Genomic DNA, 17,021 nt, shown 5'->3' with positions numbered 1-17,021 from the left:
TACAATCTTCGGTGGTTTGGGGCCCTCCAGGTCCATAGGTGGACCCCTAGTGACCACCTTTGATCCGGACAACTGAGGCCTCCTGGCGTCATGATGTTCATCGGCCAGACGAGCGGCTTCCTCAAGAGTCATTGGCCGCCTGTCTCGAAGCCATTCCTGTGTCTCGGGGTTTAGTCCATTAAAGAATCGTTCTAACAAGAAGAGCTGGAGGATGTCCGTAATTTACCGGCCCATTCAGCGTGGGTATCGGTTACTCGTTATATAAGTCCGCGGAACTTTTGGCGGTATGCCTCTGGGGTCAGCGCATACCGGGCCAAGATCACTTCTTTGATCTGCTCATAGTCCATACAGTCCTCATCGGGTACCGTGCGATAGGCGTCCGCTGCCCGGTCTGTCAGCTTGCTGGCCAGAATCTGAACCCGTTCCTCCGGCTTCACTTGATGAAGGGCACACTGCCGCTCAAAGTCCTGCAGAAAGCCATCAATGTCTTCCTCTGCCTCCCCCAACTGTCGGAAGGCATTATACTGGATCTTTTTGTGGCTTACTGTTGAAAGTACCTGGGCGGAGGCCAGATCTCCCCTTGCTCGCTGACTCTCCTCTCTCCGCTCTGCCATCTCCATCTTGGCCAGCTCCACTTTGGTTTGCTCTGCCATCTCCATCTTGGCTAGCTCTATCCTGGTCCGCTCGGCCATCTCTTCCTTCAGATCAGTACGCACATCAGCAATCACCTCTCGTATGATCTCTACTGCAGGGTTTGGGCCATAGAACGCCAGTCTGTTCTTTATCTCCCTCTGGAATTCAGTCTCCTCCACGTTCACATTGGGGGGCGCTGCCCTGTCGTGTTCCATGATGGCTGCTATCAAATCCGCTTTTGTTTTGTTGCTGGAGATTAATCCTCGGGCTTCCATTCATTCCTTTCCTCCTATAGAAGGGATATCACATCTCGCTGTCTGCCACCAGTGTAACAGGGTCTACTGTGCTGTAGTACCTCTTTCAGCAACCCCGTGTTTCAGGAGGTCCAGTCTGCTTTTGCTGGATTCTGAATGAAGGACGCTGGCTAGGATTTCTTGATTACATGGGAGCATATAAAAGCTGACTGCTACTCCAGGTATTTCCAGTCTAAAAGAACACACTTTATTTTCAGCACACAGAATATATAACACAGATACCCAGGACAGGCCAATAGGAAAACAGCTGGCCAGACATACATTACAATAGCCGCAGGGGGCCGGAGCCTGCCGCTATTTACTGTGGGAATTACAAAGGTGGGGGGAGGTCAGAAAGAGAATATCTTGTCCAGGGGTGCAGCCTGTGGACTGATGCATTTCACATGGAAACTATTATACATACATATACTTCATAACATTCTTGGTGCTGGGGGGTTCTGTAACAATACATTTAAAAAGAAGAAAAATATTCATAATCAGTATTTAATCAATAATTATTATGCTTCACAGTTATAATGAATACGTGTAATCTTGGAAACTTAGTTTTTACATCACTTTAAGAAGGTAGAATTTAATTAGAATGCATGCATGATTTCACATAAAATGACTAATTAGATACGGATGGTCACTAATACAAGGCAGCGTTTAAATTAATTTTCTGCTAATATTAGATATAGTCATGTATATCACACATTATTAGTTGCAGGTAGCATTTTGCAGGACACATTTTCGCTGTCATCTAGTATTAGATTTAGGCATATTAAATTTTAACCAGCATTGTTTTAGTATGCCTTTTTACAGAACAGGGTATACATAGCTGGTCAGACGGACATTTTTTATCCTTGGTGTATTATCCTGAAGACATTGGCAGTCTTTACCTGCTGCATATTTACCGAATTTTGGGGGGGTTGTTTGTGGGGGAGGACGAATAGCAGAAAATTACTTAAAAAAAAAAAACTGAATAAAGCCATATAACATGTCAAGATCCTACTCCTCCCATATAATACAGAAGTATGAATTCAGCCTAAGGGCTCACGCAGACATCCGTGGGTAGTGGTCCGATCTAGAACTGCAATGAATGGACTTGACGCAGCTCTCCTGACCCAAGTGTGCCAGCTTCATATATTTCTTTGAAGCTGTCACACTAAGGTCGGGAAACCCATATCCAGTCCATGCATTAGCAGTCCGTGCTGCTCAGACCGATTTGGCACGGACATCTGCTTGAGCCCTCAGAATTCAGACAGTCCTACTAAAACTTGCTCCAGGTGCAGCTCCATGTGCTGGTCCAATGGCTTAACATGCACTATTCTAGTACACAATAAGTATAAGCAACAAATAAGTGTAAACATATCTGAACGGGTAGGTACCTTAAAGGATCACTACAGCATTTTTTCTTTTTCACCGCTGGAGTAGTGCTTTAAACGCAAGTTCCCTGCCTCCGATCATATACGCACCCTCTGTCATCTTCATGTTTTGCTTTTTTAACCGCTCCGGTCCCATTGCGTCATCTTGTGAGCACAGCTTCTGACCTCACAAGCTCTCAATGGTGTTTGATGAAAAACTTGTGAATTTTGGAAGAGATTGTGGGTGCAGAGTGCTGACTAACAAATTAAATCCCACTAGAGTAGGTACAAAATAAAAAATGAGCTCAACATGGTTGTATGGAGATAGTAGGCTGAGAATCATCTGTCGATGGGTGCTGAAACCTGTTATTGATATGAAGCCAAAATACAAGAGATAGGAGGGAATGTGCAGAACAATCAACGGGTAAAATAAAAAAACCTTTATTCAAAATCAATCTAAATAAGTGGATCCATGGTCAGATTTTAGAAACTGATGCATTTCTGGCATCTGACATGCCCTTGTGATAGGCCAGAAACTTATCAGCCCCTCTGATCATAATTGTCAAAACAAACAGCGCATGTGCCGGTCCCATGCTATATGATACAAGCTTGAGAAATCAAGTGACCTGTGGATGATGTAGGAGTTGTCATTCATGTTCACCAAAGAAGTAGCAGAAGTCTATGAGAGCCAGAACGAGGGCAGGATGAGGCTCTCATAGATTTACATTAATTAGTGACCTCCGTCTCGCTCCATGAGACACTGGAGCAGCCAGCAGGTCACAAACCGCAGGAGACGGACCGGAGCGGTGGTGAACACAGAAACAGCTGAGTATCAGACGCTGAGCAGGTGACTTGGATTTTAAGCACCAAGACAGGAGTGAAATAAATAAAAACGCTGGAGCGGCGCTTTGGTCATGAACATCAGACTCTGACACTTGGCTCCACCACCAATCAGTTGTTTGCTACTCCGGCTGCAACTAGATGTACACAGTATACAATATGTATGTTCCAACCTATTTTATTATATATATTACACATGAATTTACACATTACACAAGCATATTATTGTGTACACACATGCACATAATTATATGTGTGCTCGACCCACACTTTTGTGCACATTGCAAGTACAAACAAACTACACACATAAAAATTTGCCTCAAAAATTACCTTGTGTGATCAGAGAAAACTATATGTCACACAGTTTGTAATTTAATCCCTTTACCATACGAGGCCAGACCCTTTCCCCATTTCCTGCCATGTGACTATTCTTCTGCCTATTTTCACCATGTTGTGGCTTCATTCACCAACTATGTCTCTGATGTCACTGCGCTGACAATGCCTCAGGAAGTGCACATCATAAAGTCATGACATCTTGATGCTCACCGCAACAGCATGGCACACGTGACATCTGAGGCCCTGTCGGCGATTGAAGTCATGGCATGGAGTGAAATGGCCAAAAAGGATGGCTGCAACGGTGCAGAAGACCGGCTGGTAGGCTGGACAGGGTGGTGGGACAGAGGAGCAGTGCGGTTAGTATTATTATTTTGTCAGCGACTTAGATTCCATGACAGACAGAGGCCGCGACCAATGAATATCAGTGACAGACAGAAGGACAGACAGAAAGATGGAAGTGATCCTTAGACAATTATATAGTACTAGATGGCAGCCCGATTCTAAAGAATCGGGAGTCTAGAATCCATATATACTTTATTTATTCAAATGTAAGAATAATACAATTAATAAATAATAGTAAGAAAGAACAAAAATAATAGGCAGTATATGGAGAAAACACCAAACAAATGTTCAAAATTGGTGTGAAAATGTCACTGAACCACTTCACAACTAAATATATATAGTTTTGGTAAATGGTATTATCATTTTTTTGACGAAATTCGGCAGGAGCTTGAAGAGCAACGTCACTGGGCCCGCCTCCACGCAGTAGAAACTTGCTGTGAGGTAAAAATTCAAAAATCACACCAAAATGGCGGGCGGAGTGTGTCACAGTACGGCACGTTTCTGATTGGTCGCTCGCAGCAGGCGGCAACCAATCAGACACTGGACACTGTTGACGTCACTTATCTTCGGACATTAGCTCCGGACATTAGCTCCGGACATTAGCTCCGGACAAAGCCACGGAAGTTGGCACAAATTGCAGGAAGTAGTATTCTAGGCAATTATATATTAGACAAGATGCCTAGGTTATACCTGCCAGCCTTGCATAGGACCCATCAAGAGGCCATTGTGAGAATGTAGTAAGTCTCTCCCCTCCTAACTTTAGGCCTTAGATTACCCCTTTGGGATATATTTATTTGCAGTAGATTTGCTGCAGAAATTTCAGAATGGGGCATATGAAAAACTAAGTAAATGGTGCAGAAGCAACACCAGAAATGTTTGCACTTTTGGCTAGTTTGATTATAACCTCACTAATGCAATAAATAATTTCACCAATTGATCACTTTATAGGGTTAAACATAATCATTAACGTTTCTGTTTCAAATTCAACATCTTGTTGTTATTATCTTTTACAGAACAGATTGTTTGTAGAGGATCACAGCTACTAAAACATAAATGCTACTTGCAACTGCCACAATCTGCAGGTTTCCAGCCTTCTGTTTCAGAATATGGTAACCTTCATGGGATTAAGCAGCACAATGTGGTGCAGGCTTAGCCTTGATTAAATGTATAGATTTCACATTATTCAGGAAATAAAATAGGTCTATGTACTGTAAAACTTAAAGATAATTTTGAATTTGGACATTTGAAAAATCTCTTTTGTAGATACTTAAAGGGGTTATCCAGGACTTTAACACTGATGGCCTATTTTCACGATAGGTTACCAATATCTGATATGTGAGGGTATGACACTCGGCATCCCGCTGATCAGTTTTTTACGGTGTTGTTGGCGGGCTGAACTGCTCAGCTACTGAGCTGCACAGCTCTGTCAACCAAATAGTGGCAGTGGCCGGATATTGCACATTCACCACCTATTGATCATAAATGTCCCTTCAGGCAGTGGTATTCGTGATTATTATTGAGATATTTTCATTACTTTAGTATTCTATTTGTTTACACATTTAATTAACTCCTTAATGACATTCTCACGGCATTTACTGACAGCTCTGCCATCCAATCTGATACAAGGGTGTGCTGAGCAGTCAGTGTGTTGATTGACAGCTTAGCTGTCAAATCTGAAACTGGGAGGTGCTGGCTGTCTCCAGGTGTTCATTAGCCAAGGAGATTGCTAGGCTACTTAAATGTTAAGATGTTTCTCCCAGACCTATGCCAGGTGTACATTTAGCTAATGTGTGGTTTGTCTCTCTGTGCCTTGCTTTTTGTTTATAGATGTTTTATAGATGTTTTCATTGCCTGACCTTGGATCTCATTCTGACCATCCATCTGTTTAACCCCTCCTGGTAGACCTTGGAACATTACCTAACTACGCCTTTGTCTCTTCCTTCTGTTTATGATGTACCATCCTGGATTCTGTCCTTGGACTCCTTGACTATCCTGACTCACGGCTTGGCAGTGAGAAGTGACTCAGCATCACATTACATCTGGCCCATATGTTTTTCTTTTTCGCCAGTATGGAGCATGTTCACATGCTTTGTGACCATGTGGCGAATTTGACGCAGATGACTCAGTATCTGACTAAGGAATGCCAGAGTCTGGAGTCATCATAATATCAGTTGCAGAGTCAGATAATTACTTTTATGAAGACTACCTATAGCCCTCGATGGTCATCAGGGGAGGAGTTCCAGAGGGCGGGAATAATCGTGTCGAGGGGGGGCCTTCTGACCTGAGCATTTTGTCTGTTGATGCCTTTTTTGACAGTTTAGGTCTGATATATGACAAACTTGACAGGATCCACGCTAAGAACATGACCCTGGCACAGGGTTACACAGCTGTGGACTACTGTACTGAGTTCCAGCAGTGGTCCATTGAAGTTCTGTGGAACGATGCTGCTCTCGAGTGTCAGTTCCACAAAGGCCTTTCTGAAAACTTTAATGATGCTCTGATCATTCATGATGACCCTTGTTCTCTAGTAGATGCCATGAAACAGGCCATATGAATGGACTGCAGAATCCATGACAGACGTGGCGAACAGCAGGCTACTCATTATACTTCAATGGAGCAGGTCCATTTACCAGAGGTGGAGACATTGGAGATTAGAGTTGCCATTCTTCGTGTTGTGGAGAAATGACGTAGACAAGATCTTAGACTCTGTCTGTACTGTGATCTCTCTGGAAATTTTCTTAAGAATTGCCCAACTTGTTCTCAAGTTAGCAAACTGTTTGGAGAATGTCTGAGTCTGGATGACGGCCGAGGACGTCACCCAGACTTCCAGGTACCTTTTTCTTTCTTTGATAAAGTACTGATAAATACAGTTTTAGCCTTTGATAACCAAGTGTTATCAACATTGGCGTTCATAGACTGTGGGTCTGCTGTTAACTTTATTGAAGTTAGGGTTAGGGAAAGTTAGTTTAGAAAGGGGTCCGGATACTGTTCTGGTACCCAAACCAAATTTTAAAAAAAATTTCAGCCAAACCCGCCAGACCTGAACATCCAAGGGTTCACCCATCACTAATGCTAAGTTCAGAATCTACTTCCCTTCAATGTATAGTGTAGAAAGGGATTCATCAAAGACAAAATTTTAACAAATACAGATTCACATAGTACAGGTTTTTTTTCACTATTCTGCCACCAATGTACATGGGTGAGATGTGTCCAAAGAATATGACCACAGATCTCAGTACAAACAATTATAGATAGGGTATTTACTATCCTCTCCTATCTTGCCTGACCAGCTGCGCGTGGATGATCCAAGAAGAAAGATGCAGTGGACAAACTTTTAAGTACTATACTGACTGTAGCTTGATAAAATATGATGCAGAGATGTCAGGGAACATGAAGGGATGAGGATGAAGTAGAAGAGAAGGATGGAGGATATAATTAACAGGAGAATTGTCATTCATCTGGGTTCAATCCCTTGAGTCTTTGCTTTGTGGTCGGCATTAGGGTTGAGCGAAACGGGTCGTTCATTTTCAAAAGTCGCCGACTTTTGGCAAAGTCGGGTTTCATGAAACCCGATCCGACCCCTGTGCGGGGTCGGCCATGCGGTACGCGACTTTCGCGCCAAAGTCGCGTTTCAATGACGCGAAAAGCGCCATTTCTCAGCCAATGAAGGTAAACGCAGAGTGTGGGCAGCGTGATGACATAGGTCCTGGTCCCCACCATCTTAGAGAAGGGCATTGCAGTGATTGGCTTGCTGTCTGCGGCGTCACAGGGGCTATAAAGGAGCGTTCCCGCCGACCGCCATGTTACTGCTGCTGATCTGAGCTTAGGGAGAGGTTGCTGCCGCTTCGTCAGAAGCAGGGATAGCGTTAGGCAGGGTCCATTAACCACCAAACCGCTTGTGCTGTAGCGATTTGCACTGTCCAACACCACCTTCGGTGTGCAGGGACAGTGGAAGCTACATTTTTTTTTTTTCCTCTGCGCTGTAGCTCATTGGACTGCCCTAGAAGGCTCCCTGATAGCTGCATTGCTGTGTGTACGCCGCTGTGCAAACCAACTGCTTTTTTCAAAGCACAAATCCTCTTGTTCCTTCCTTTCTGCACAGCTATCTTGTTTGTTTGTCCACACTTTTTATTTAATTTGTGCATCAGTCCACTCCTTATTGCTGCCTGCCATACCTGGCTGAGATTACTGCAGGGAGATAGTAATTGAAGGACAGTTCCTTTTTTTTTTTTTTTTTTTGTGGGAGATTAAGATTGGCATTTCTGCTAGATTGCCATCCCTGTCTGTGCCATCTCTCACTCAGTGGGCCATAGAAAGCCTATTTATTTGCTTGATTTGGGTTCTAAAATCTACCTGAAAAAATCACTACATCAATCAGTGGGAGAAAAATATTGGCCTCAGGGCTTGTGTGCCACTCCTGACTCCTGTGTGTGCCATCTCTCAGTCAGTGGGCCATAGAAAGCCTATTTATTTTTTTGCTTGATTTGGGTTCCAAAATCTACCTGAAAAAATCACTACATCAATCAGTGGGAGAAAAATATTGGCCTCAGGGCTTGTGTGCCACTCCTGACTCCTGTGTGCATCATCACTCACTCAGTGGGCCATAGAAAGCCTATTTTTTTTTTTTTGCTTTATTTGGGTTCTAAATTCTACCTGAAAAAATCAATAAATCAATCAGTGGGAGATTAATATTGGGTTTGTGTGCCAGTCCTAAGCGTGCCATCTCTCTCACAAATAGTGGGCCATAGAAAGCCTATTTATTTATTTTTTTTTGGTTTTATAAATTCTCCCTGAAAAAAAAAGGGAGATTAATATTGGCCTTTGGGCTTGTGTGCCAGTCCTAAGCGTGCCATCTCTCTCTCTCTCAGATAGTGGGCCATAGAAAGCCTATTTATTATTTTTTTTATTGGGTTTATAAATTTTCTCTGAAAAAAAAAAAAAAAGTGGGAGATTAATATTGGCCTCTGGGCTTGTGTGCCAGTCCTGAGCGTGCCATCTCTCTCACAAATAGTGGGCCATAGAAAGCCTATTTATTTATTTTTTTTTGGTTTTATAAATTCTCCCTGAAAAAAAAAGGGAGATTAATATTGGCCTTTGGGCTTGTGTGCCAGTCCTAAGCGTGCCATCTCTCTCTCTCAGATAGTGGGCCATAGAAAGCCTATTTATTATTTTTTTTATTGGGTTTATAAATTTTCCCTGAAAAAAAAAAATAAAAAGTGGGAGATTAATATTGGCCTCTGGGCTTGTGTGCCAGTCCTGAGCGTGCCATCTCTCTCACAAATAGTGGGCCATAGAAAGCCTATTTATTTATTTTTTTTTTTGGTTTTATAAATTCTCCCTTAAAAAAAAATGGGAGATTAATATTGGCCTTTGGGCTTGTGTGCCAGTCCTAAGCGTGCCATCTCTCTCTCTCAGATAGTGGGCCATAGAAAGCCTATTTATTATTTTTTTTATTGGGTTTATAAATTTTCCCTGAAAAAAAAAAAAAAAAAGTGGGAGATTAATATTGGCCTCTGGGCTTGTGTGCCACTCCTGACTCCTGTGTGTGCCATCTCTCAGTCAGTGGGCCATAGAAAGCCTATTTTTTGTTTTATTTGTTTTCTAAATTCTCCCTGAAAAAATCAATTTTATTTTATTTGGTTTCTAAATTCTTCCTGAAAAAATCATTTTTTTTTATTATTTTTTTTTTCTAAAGTCTCCCTGAAAAAAAAAAAAAATCAGTGGGAGATTAATATTGCCCTTTCTGCTTGTGTGCCAGTCTTGACTCCTGGGTGTGCCATCTCTCTCTCTCCAATTGTGGGCCATAGAAAGCCTATTATTTTTTTTGCTTGATTTGGGTTCCAAAATCTACCTGAAAAAATCACAAAATCAATCAGTGAGAGATAAATATTGGCCTCTGGGCTTGTGTGCCACTCCTGACTCCTGTGTGCGTCATCTCTCACTCAGTGGGCCATAGAAAGCGTATTTTTTGTTTTATTTGTTTTCTAAATTCTCCCTGAAAAAATCATTTTATTTTATTTGGTTTCTAAATTCTTCCTGAAAAAATCATTTTTTTTTATTATTTTTTTTTTCTAAAGTCTCCCTGAAAAAAAACAAAAAAAAACAAATCAGTGGGAGATTAATATTGCCCTTTCTGCTTGTGTGCCAGTCTTGACTCCTGGGTGTGCCATCTCTCTCTCTCTCTCCAATTGTGGGCCATAGAAAGCCTATTATTTTTTTAGCTTGATTTGGGTTCCTAAATCTACCTGAAAAAATCACTACATCAATCATTGGGAGAACAATATTGGCCTCTGGGCTTGTGTGCCACTCCTGACTCCTGTGTGCGTCATCTCTCACTCAGTGGGCCATAGAAAGCCTGTTTTTTGTTTTATTTGTTTTCTAAATTCTCCCTGAAGAAATCATTTTATGTTATTTGGTTTCTAAATTCTTCCTGAAAAAATCATTTTATTTTATTTTGTTTCTAAAGTCTCCCTGAAAAAAAAAAATAAAAAAAAAAAAAACAGTGGGAGATTAATATTTACATTTGTGCTTCAGTGACAGTCCTGCGTGTGTGGCATCTCTCTCATTTGGTGCCACCAAAAACAGAGTGTGTAACATTGTGCTTGATTTTCGTTGTGGTCTCACCCACCTGTAAAGGGGTAGCTAAATCATACTGAAGTTATAGCTCACCGTGTAAGTTGTGTGACAGCAACAAATACCGTTAGTTTGGTTACGTTTTTAAAACAATGAGGAAGTCTGGTGGAAGAGGTCGTGGCCGGGGGCGTTCATTGTCAGCTGGTAATGAGGGTAGTGGTAGTGGTGGAGCATCAGGTGGTCGTGGGAAAAAAAATATTGCACCTAAGTCTGGAGCTGTGGAGCCAGGTTCGTCGTCTGGCTACACAAGGCCTCGAACGCTCCCTTTTCTGGGAGTAGGAAAACCGCTTTTAAAGCCGGAGCAGCAAGAGCAAGTTTTGGCTTATCTTGCTGACTCAGCCTCTAGCGCTTTTGCCTCCTCTCGTGAAACTGGTAAATGTAAAAGCAGCGCGTCGTTAGTGGATGTTCACGGTCAGGGACAAGTCGCTTCCTTGTCCTCTTCAGCAAAAACAACAACAGAGAAGAATGCAGCAGGCGACACAACGGGTTACTCCATGGAGCTCTTTACACATACCGTCCCTGGCTTAGAAAGTGAAGCAGTTAACAGTCCATGCCCATTACAAGTTGAATCTGACATGGAGTGCACTGATGCACAGCCACAGCCAGACTACTATGCTGGTCCTTTGACTCAGACCACAACATTGCCCTCGCAGGGTAATGATCAAGAATCAGACCCTGATGAGACTATGTTGCCCCATCACGAACGCTATACCACCGACCGACACGGTGACACAGACGAAGTTGCACACGAGCTACAAGAAGAGGTAATAGATGACCCAGTTCTTGACCCCGATTGGCAGCCATTGGGGGAACAGGGTGCAGGCGGCAGCAGTTCTGAAGCGGAGGAGGAGGGGCTGCAGCAGGCATCAACATCGTAACAGGTTCCATCTGCCGGGCCCGTATCTTGCCCAAAACGCGTGGCAAAGCCAAAACCTGTTGGAGGACAGCGTGGCCATCCGGTTAAAGCTCAGTCTGCAATGCCTGAAAAGGTATCCAATGCTAGAAAGAGTGCAGTCTGGCATTTTTTTAAACAACATCCAATTGATCAGCGCAAAGTCATCTGTCAAAAATGTTCAACTACCTTAAGCAGAGGGCAGAATCTGAAAAGTCTCAATACAAGTTGCATGCATAGACATTTAACCACCATGCATTTGCAAGCTTGCACTAACTACCAAACGTCCCTTAAGGTTGTAGTACCCTCGGCCAATGAAGCTAGTCATCAACGCAACATCCCTTCCGGCAGTGTAGGGCCACCATTTTCCGCACCACCTGCAGTATCTGTGCAGGTTTCTTTGCCAGGCCAAAGCAGTCAGGGTCAGGGAATCACCAGTTTCGTAGTAGGAAACACTGCATCTAGGGCACCGGCGGCAACAATACCATCTCCCACCGTCTCTCAGTCTGCCATGTCCACCGGCACCCCCGCTAGTTCCACGATCTCCAGCTCTCCAGTCCAGCTCACCCTACATGAGACTATGGTTAGAAAAAGGAAGTACTTAGCCTTGCATCCGCGTACACAGGGTTTGAACACCCACATAGCTAGACTAATCTCGTTAGAGATGATGCCCTACCTGTTAGTTGAAAGCGAAGCTTTCAAAGCCCTGATGGACTACGCTGTACCACGCTACGAGCTACCCAGTCGACACTTTTTTCCAGAAAAGCCATCCCAGCCCTCCACCAGCATGTTAAAGAGCGCATCGTCCATGCACTCAGGCAATCTGTGAGCACAAAGGTGCACCTGACAACAGATGCATGGACCAGTAGGCATGGCCAGGGACGTTACGTGTCCATCACGGCACACTGGGTAAATGTGGTGGATTCAGGGTCCACAGGGGACAGCAAGTTTGGGACAGTTCTGCCCGGCCCACGGTCTAGGAAACAGTTGACTGTAGCCGTTCGCACCCCCTCCTCCTCCTCCTCGTCATCCTGCAGAAGCGAGAGCTCGTCCACAGACCTCAGTCGCACAACCACTCCATCCGCAGCTGCCACTGTTACACACCAGGTCTCCCATTATGGGGCAGCTACTGGCAAACGTCAGCAGGCTGTATTGGCTATGAAGTGTTTGGGCGACAACAGACACACCGCGGAAGTTCTGTCCGAGTTCTTGCAGAAAGAAACGCAGTCGTGGCTGGGCACTGTAGATCTTGAGGCAGGCAAGGTAGTGAGTGATAACGGAAGGAATTTCATGGCTGCCATCTCCCTTTCCCAACTGAAACACATTCCTTGCCTGGCTCACACCTTAAACCTGGTGGTGCAGTGCTTCCTGAAAAGTTATCCGGGGTTATCCGACCTGCTCCTCAAAGTGCGTGGACTTTGCTCACATATCCGCCGTTCGCCCGTACACTCCAGCCGTATGCAGACCTATCAGCGTTCTTTGAACCTTCCCCAGCATCGCCTAATCATAGACGTTGCAACAAGGTGGAACTCAACACTGCACATGCTTCAGAGACTGTGCGAACAGAGGTGGGCTGTTATGTTTTTGTGGGAGGATACACATACACGGGCAGGCAGTAGGATGGCAGACATGGAGTTGTCAGGTGTGCAGTGGTCGAAGATTCAAGACATGTGTCAAGTCCTTCAGTGTTTTGAGGAATGCACACGGCTGGTTAGTGCAGACAACGCCATAATAAGCATGAGCATCCCCCTAATGCGTCTGCTGATGCAAAGTTTGACGCACATAAAGGATCAGGCGTCTGCAGCTGAGGAAGAGGAAAGCATTGATGACAGTCAGCCATTGTCTGGCCAGGGCAGTGTACAGGACGAGGTAGCGGGCGAAGAGGAGGAGGAGGACAAGGAGGATGATGGGGATGATTATATTTTTAATGAGGAAGCTTTTCCGGGGCCACTGGAAATTGTTGGCGCGGCAAGGCCGGGTTCTTGTTTTTGGAGGGACACAAGTGACGTGGATTTGCCTAAAACTGCCCCTCAACCAAGCACAACCGCAGATTTGAGAACTGGAACTTTGGCCCACATGGCGGATTATGCCTTATGTATCCTCAAAAGGGACACACGCATTACTAAAATGATGAACGATGACGATTACTGGTTGGCCTGCCTCCTTGATCCTCGCTATAAAGGCAAATTGCAAAATATAATGCCACATGACAACTTGGAAATAATATTAGCAACCAAACAATAAACTCTTGTTGACCGTTTGCTTCTGGCATTCCCTGCACACAGCACCCGTGATCGTTCTCACACGAGCTGCAGGGGCCAGCAGACCAGAGGTGTTAGAGGGGCAGAAATCAGAAGTGGCGTTGGACAGAGGGGTTTTCTGACCAGGTTGTGGAGTGATTTTGCTATGACCGCAGACAGGACAGGTACTGCAGCATCAATTCAAAGTGACAGGAGACAACATTTGTCCAGTATGGTTACAAACTATTTTTCATCCCTTATCGACGTTCTCCCTCAACCGTCATTCCCATTTGATTACTGGGCATCCAAATTAGACACCTGGCCAGAATTGGCAGAATATGCATTGCAGAAGCTTGCTTGCCCGGCAGCTAGTGTCCTATCAGAAAGAGTATTCAGTGCTGCAGGTTCAATACTAACAGAAAAAAGGACTCGTCTGGCTACCCAAAATGTAGATGATCTAACCTTCATTAAAATGAACCACAACTGGATTTTGAAATCTTTTGCCCCACCTTGCCCGGCTAACACCTAGCTTTCCTATGAAAAGGTCTTGCCTGTGGACTATTCTGAATGACTTTTCCAATCTCGTAATTTTCTGCACCTGATTGTCCAGCATACGACATGTTTACACCTCACTAAATGGCCAAACTCCCCACACGGGGCCGTGGTATCGCCACTTGGCGCCAGCACCCGCGAGAGTGCTGTTTGTCTAAAGAGGTGGGTGTGCCCGCTTTTGGTCGACGGCACTGCCACTGGGTCCCTCATAGTACAATAAAGTGTCTCTGGCGGTGGTGGTGCGCACCCAACGTCAGACACACCGTTGTAATATGCGGGGCCCTGGGCCTGTACCGCCGGCCACAAGACAGTTCCCCCCCCCAGCTCAAACAGTGCTCTACCACTTGCAAAATTATCTCTCACAGCTCCACCAATGTTTAGTCTATGCGCTGACATCCTTCAATGCCTGGCACTGACAATACCATTGTATTGACATTTTTGTTATGTTAGGCCTTCGAAGCCTGTCTGCGGTCCCTCCTTCCACTAGGCCTCCACTGACCATTGTACTGCTGCCCGTGTACCCCTGGAACCAATTTTAAATTGCCAACAACCCTATTTTTTTATGTTAGGCCTTCGAAGCCTGTCTGCGGTCCCTCCTTCCACTAGGCCTCCACTGACCATTGTACTGCTGCCCTTGTACCACTGGAACCAATTTTAAATTGCCAACAGCCCTATTTTTTTATGTCAGGCCTTCGAAGCCTGTCTGCGGTCCCTCCTTCCACTAGGCCTCCACTGACCACACCACTGCTGCCCGTGTACCCCTGGAACCAATTTAAAATTCCCGACAGCCAGCCCAATTTTATTATGTTAGGCCTTCGAAGCCTGTCTGCGGTCCGTTCTTTCTACTACTACTACACTGACCAGGCCACTGCTGCCCGTGTTCCCCTGGTACCAATTTAAAATTGCCTACAGCCATCTGTTATTATGTTAGGCCTTCGATGCCTGTTTGCGGTCACTCCTTCCACTAGGCCTCCACTGACCACACCACTGCTGCCCGTGTACCCCTGGAACCAATTTAAAATTGCCTACAGCCAGCCCAATTTTTTTATTTTAGGCCTTCGATGCCTGTCTGCGGTCCGTTCTTTCTACTACTACTACACTGACCAGGCCACTGCTGCCCGTGTTCCCCTGCAACCAATTTAAAATTGCCTACAGCCATGTGTTATTATGTTAGGCCTTCGATGCCTGTCTGCGGTCACTCCTTCCACTAGGCCTCCACTGACCACACCACTGCTGCCCGTGTACCCCTGGAACCAATTTAAAATTGCCTACAGCCAGCCCAATTTTATTATGTTAGGCCTTCGAAGCCTGTCTGCGGTCCGTTCTTTCTACTACTACTACTACACTGACCAGGCCACTGCTGCCCGTGTTCCCCTGGAACCAATTTAAAATTGCCTACAGCCATGTGTTATTATGTTAGGCCTTCGATGCCTGTCTGCGGTCACTCCTTCCACTAGGCCTCCACTGACCACACCACTGCGGCCCGTGTACCCCTGGAACCAATTTAAAATTGCCTACAGCCAGCCCAATTTTTTTATTTTAGGCCTTCGATGCCTGTCTGCGGTCCGTTCTTTCTACTACTACTACACTGACCAGGCCACTGCTGCCCGTGTTCCCCTGGAACCAATTTAAAATTGCCTACAGCCATGTGTTATTATGTTAGGCCTTCGATGCCTGTCTGCGGTCACTCCTTCCACTAGGCCTCCACTGACCACACCACTGCTGCCCGTGTACCCCTGGAACCAATTTAAAATTGCCTACAGCCAGCCCAATTTTTTTATATTAGGCCTTCGAAGCCTGTCTGCGGTCCGTTCTTTCTACTACTACTACACTGACCAGGCCACTGCTGCCCGTGTTCCCCTGGAACCAATTTAAAATTGCCTACAGCCATGTGTTATTATGTTAGGCCTTCGATGCCTGTCTGCGGTCACTCCTTCCACTAGGCCTCCACTGACCACACCACTGCTGCCCGTGTACCCCTGGAACCAATTTAAAATTGCCTACAGCCATCTGTTATTATGTTAGGCCTTCGAAGCCTGTCTGCGGTCCTTCCTTCCAATAGTTCTCCACTGACCAGACCAATGCTGGCCGTGTACCCCTGGAACCCAGCTGAAAGTGCATGTAGCCTCCTTTTTTTCTTTGTTTTATATTTAGAAAGCCCAGATGAACTACGCTGTGCAACGGTTCAAGCTACCCAGTCGACATTTCTTTTGCGAGAAAAGCCATCCCAGCCCTCCAGCGGCATGAAAAAGTCTGCATTGTCATAGCACTCAGGCAATCAAACAGTAGAAAGGTGCACCTGACAAGAGACGCATGGACCAGTAGGCATGTCCACAAAAAGTTACGTGTCCATTACGGCGCACTGGGTTAATGTGTTGGATGCATGGTCCACAGGGGACAGCCTACAAAGTCTGTCTGCAGTCCCTAATTCCAATTTTCCTCCGCTGACCACACCACTGCTGCCCGTGTACCCCTGGAACCAATTTTACAGTGTCTACAGCCTAATTTTGTTATGTTAGGTCTACTACGCCTGTCTGCGGTCCCTCCTTCCAATACTCGTCCACTGACCACACCACTGCTGCCCGTGGACCCCTGGAACCTATTTTTAATTGCATAGAGCATCCTTTTTTTAATAGTAGGCGTACAAAGTCTGTCTGCGGTCCACTATTGAAATTGTCCTCCACTGCCCAGAGCACTGCTGCTTGTGTACCCCTGTAACTTTTTTAAGCTGCAGTGAGCCACATTTTTGGTTTAAGTCCTACTACCTGTGTCTGTCTGCGCCACTCAATTCAGCTGTGTTTCTTTGAAAAAAGCTGAGCGTCAATAGTCTTGTTTTCAGCCTCTAGGAATTTTAAAACTGCATTGGGGGTACAACTTTGGTAGGGCCTACTAACGG

The sequence above is a fragment of the Ranitomeya imitator genome, chromosome 2 (genome assembly GCF_032444005.1).
Source record: "Ranitomeya imitator isolate aRanImi1 chromosome 2, aRanImi1.pri, whole genome shotgun sequence".
In the NCBI taxonomy this organism is placed as follows: Eukaryota; Metazoa; Chordata; class Amphibia; order Anura; family Dendrobatidae; genus Ranitomeya; species Ranitomeya imitator.
The sequence above is the reverse complement of the archived record's forward strand: the minus strand, read 5'-3'. Positions refer to the sequence as shown.